Genomic DNA, 4,822 nt, shown 5'->3' on the forward strand with positions numbered 1-4,822 from the left:
TCATTTTGCCATCACTCTTCCAGAATGAAATTTTTAAAAAGTTAACATAAATTACTTAATCTCTATGATCAAATTCCTCAGTTTCCAAACATCTGGTAAAAGATGTCAAATAGTATATAGGTACAACTCAAAATGTGTATTTTTCAAATAATCTGTGTGTGTTTTATTTTGGAGGCTTCTGGGCATTATTTAAATTAAGTTTTCTGTTTCAAGAATATCATAATTTCTCCTGTATTGTAAGAAATAATACATAGATATCCATGTACCCATTTCCCAGTTTCTCCCAATGGCATCTTGCAGAACTAGAGCACAATATCACAACCAGGATGCTGACACTAATACGAGTCAAGATATAGAATACTGCCATCACTGTAAGGATCTCTCATGTAATGTTGCCCTTTATAGCCACACCCACTACTCACCTGCCTCCATCCCTCCTTTAACCCCAAGAACCACTAATCTGTTCTCCATCTCTGTACTTTCATCATTTCTAGAATATTAAATAAATGGAATCATGTAGCATATAACCTTTTCTGACTGTTTTTTTCCCCTCTCATAATTTTATAATAATTTGTATTACTTTCTGGAGAGTCATCAAAATATTGTTCTGCATAGCAATAGTTTGTTTTATTGCTGAGTGGTATTGCATGGTTTGGATTCACCAGTTTGTTTAATCATTCACCTGTTGAAGAATATCTGGGTTGTCTCCAGTTTGGGGCTATTACAAACAAAGCTGCTATAAAAATTTTTGTATAGGTTTTTGTGTAAACATTTTTTTTCTCTTAAAAAAAAAAAAAAAAAAGCGACCCCAGGAGTACAACTGCTGGCATGTATGACAGTTGCATGTTTAATTTTTAAAAGAAATCTCCAAACCGTTTTCGAAGACTGATTGTAGGATATTACATTCCCAGCAACAATGTATGAGAGATCCAGTTTCACCGCATCCTTGCAAGCATTTGATGTTGTCACTATGTTTTATTTTAGCCATTCTGATAGATATACAGTGATATATTATTGTGGTTTTAATTTGTATTTCTCTAATAGATTTTTTGTAGACATTTTTTAATCAAGCCAAGGAAGCTCTCTTCTAGTCCTATTTTTTTATGTTTTTAATCATGAATAGGTGCTAACTTTTATCAAATGATTTTTCTATATCGCTGTGATTTTTCTTCTTTGGCCTGTTAATAGGTAGTCTACAATGACTAATTTTGGAATATTAAATCAGACTTGCATCCAGAAATAAATCCCACTTGGTCATAATGTATAATTCTTTTTATATGGTATTGAATTTCATTTGCTAATATTTTGTTAAGTATTTTTGCATCTATATTCATGAGCAATTTTAGCCTCTAGTTATTTTTTTGTACTGTTTTTATATGGTTTTGATATCAAGGTAACACTAGTTTGATACCTTGGGAAGTATTAGGAAGTATTCCTTCTCTTCTATTTTCTGCAAGAGAATTTGGAGAATTGGTTTTAATTCTTATATATACATTTGGTAGAATTCTCCACTATAAACATCTAGGTGAGAAGATTTCCTTTTTGGGGGTTTTCTGTCTTTTAATTGGTACATTTACATTTATACTTATTGATATGTTAGGACCTAAGTATTTCATTTTTAGTTTTTGTTTCTTGTTCGTTCTCTCAATTTTTCATCTCTGTTTTCTTCTGCCTTCCTGTAAGTTTCTTGAACATTTTTCAGAATTTTATGTTTATATACCTATAGTATTTTTCAGTGTAGTCCTTGTGTAACTTTTAAAAAATGTTTCATATAACTAAAGTTATTCTACTACATATATGCATAATTTATCACAGTCAACTGATGTCATTTTACCAGTTTGGGTGAAGTATTGAACTCTTACCTCTTTTACATACTTTTATCTTCTCCCATTTATATTATAATGTCTTAAATATTTCCTCTACATTCATTTAGAGGCACATTACACAGTGTTATAACTTTTGTTTCAACCATCAAACTAATTTTGAAAATGCAAAAGTAGAAAAAAGTGTAATTTTTTTATCATATTTTCGCTTGTTGTGCCTTTCTTTTCCTTCCTTCCTTCCTTCCTTCCTTCCTTCCTTCCTTCCTTCCTTCCTTCCTTCCTTCCTTCCTTCCTTCCTTCCTTCCTTTTTATCATATTTTCGCTTGTTGTGCCCCTTCCTTCCTTCCTTCCTTCCTTCCTTCCTTCCTGACATTTCAAGGTTCTTACTTTCATTGTTTCCTTTCTTCTTACAAACTTTATTTAGCTATACTTTTAGGGTTGGTCTGCTGATAACAAACTCTCTCAGTTTTCCTCCATCTGAAAATGTCTTGATTTCCCCTTCATTCCTGAAGGATATTTTTCTTGGGTATAAGATTCAAGATTGTCAATTATTTTTTCAGCACTTTCTAAATATTATGCCACTTCAAGTTTAATTATGATATGTCTTGGAGTGAACATCATTAGCTTTATTCTGTTTATGGTTTGCTCATCTTCTTGAATCTGTTAGTTTATGTCTCTTGTCAAATTTGGGAACTTGTCAGCCATTACTTCAAGTGCTTTTTCAGCACCACTCTCTTTTTCTTCCCCTTCCAGGATTTCAATGACACAAATGTTAGATATTTTGTTACAGTACAGAGACCCCTGAGGCTTTTTAAAGTGTATTTTCTCTTAGATGTTCATATTGGGTAATTTCTATTCTATCTTCTTGTTCATTGTTTTTTTTTTTTCTTCTGCTGCCTCTTTTGCTGTTAAGTTAATCTACTGAGATTTTTAAATTTTGTAATTATATTTTTCATTTCTAAAATTTATATTTGGTTTGTCTTTATATCTTCTATTTCTTCAAATTAAACAAACAAATAATTATTTATTTGTTTAAAGCGTGTTTGTAATTGCTCACTGAAATACTTTTTAAAAAAATATAGTTGCTTAAAATCTTTGTCAGATAATTCTAACATCAGAGAAAAATCCATAGCACCACCTACTCATACCAACCAAGAAATAGCCTACGCTTTCACTCTCATGAGACTGTAACGGGGTATCTCAACACCCCCACCAGGATGATGTCAAAGAAAGCTAAATATAGAGAGGTGCTTTTCATTCCCACCCTCTGTCTTCTTGGTGTTGTCATCTACCAATCTTTTTAATATTTAGTTTGAGATATTCTAGGTTATCAGTATGCCAAGTAGTTTTTGACTGAAACCTGGACCATTTTCAGAATTATGTTATGAGACTCTGGATCTTATATAAACATTTTGTTTTAGCTAGTTTTGCTTGTTTGTTTCTGTGACATTGCTCTAGTAGGAAAATCCCACTTTGTTACTGTCAAGTGGAGATAAAAGTCCAGGTTTCCCACTTATCCTTTTCTGAACTGTGAGGAAGGGAGCTCTTTACTACTTTTGGATGGAGATGAGTTTTAACTTCCCATGACATCTCCATTGATACTGCAATGTTTTGTTACCCTTACTGGCTTTGTTACCACTGGACAATGGTGAAAGACCTGACTTTCCATTATGCCTCCTTTGACACAATCCTGATGGAGAGGGAGCATTTCATTATTGCTATGTGAAGGTGGCAGTCTATACTTCACAAATAGTCTCCATAAACACTATTGGCTGGTGGCTTCTTACCAGAGGGTGGGAATGAAAACCCCCTCTCTATATTTAGCTTTCTCTGACATCATCCTGGTGGGGGTGTTGAGATACCCCATTACAGTCTCATGAGAGTGAAAGCGTAGGCTATTTCTTGGTTGGTATGAGTAGGTGGTGCTATGGATTTTTCTCTGATGTTTAGCTGGAATAGAACCAACATGTAACAGTTTTCTTTCTTTATATGCTATTTTTATTTCTTTATTACCTTTTATAATCTTCTGGTTAGAGAGAACAAAATTTGGGGGGACGTTTTTTATCTGTTCCATTGGCATTTCTGGATTGTTGACCTTTTCAGTTCTCGGTCTGGGATATATGAAGCAAAAAGAAAACCCAGGGAACTCATAGCTGTTTTGTTCCTTGGGTCCTGACTTTCATTAGTAATCTCCCTTCTTCGTTCCACCTTTCAGAGTCTTCTGTTTATATTATATATAATTCTACAGTTTTTAATTGCACTTAGTGAGAAGAATAGCAAAAGACATTTCTACTTCATCTTCCCAGAAGCAGAAGTCCAGATATATCTTTTTATTCACTAAAAAAGCTTAGAAAGTATCCTGGGTCTTTTATTATAAACAAGTAACCATGAGACATAGAATCCGAGAATGTTAAGAATGCCCAGGGGCCACAAATAACATTTGGAAAAAATTAGGTATTGAAATTTCATTAAAAATGTTATATCTGTATTAGAAAAAAGAAACATCTAGCTCTCCCTAAAACATCATCACTCCCTTGTGTGTTGGTCAGTCTGTAAACTTGTTTACTGGTTCTAAGACAAATCCTGGATTAATTTTTTTGTTGTTCTGTTTTTTGCTAATGCTCCCTGTTCATTCAGACCTCCCCAGTGCCTTCTCTGGCTCATGGGAACTGAGGGTTATAATAAAACTGTTTACACAAAGTTGTTCATAACTTACTATGTTACTTTTTCAATAATAGTTGTATTTTTAAAAAGGGGTAGCACAAAATGAATGTAAAAGGATGGACCTCATGCAGTATGCTTTCCAACATTAGTAAAAGGTGAAAGATTTATACAATCTGAAGAGAAACCAGAGTATGCTTTCCAACATTAGTATGTGAAATTTTCTAAGAAGGGAGAAAAGATTTACCAGAATTCTTCAAATTGCAAGAAAATGATAATCATTTCATCACTTCACAGACTAGCCCTGTATAATGAGATATAAATATATAAATATATAT

This window comes from Pteropus alecto, unplaced genomic scaffold, assembly GCF_000325575.1.
Source record: "Pteropus alecto unplaced genomic scaffold, ASM32557v1 scaffold7, whole genome shotgun sequence".
Classification (NCBI taxonomy): Eukaryota; Metazoa; Chordata; class Mammalia; order Chiroptera; family Pteropodidae; genus Pteropus; species Pteropus alecto.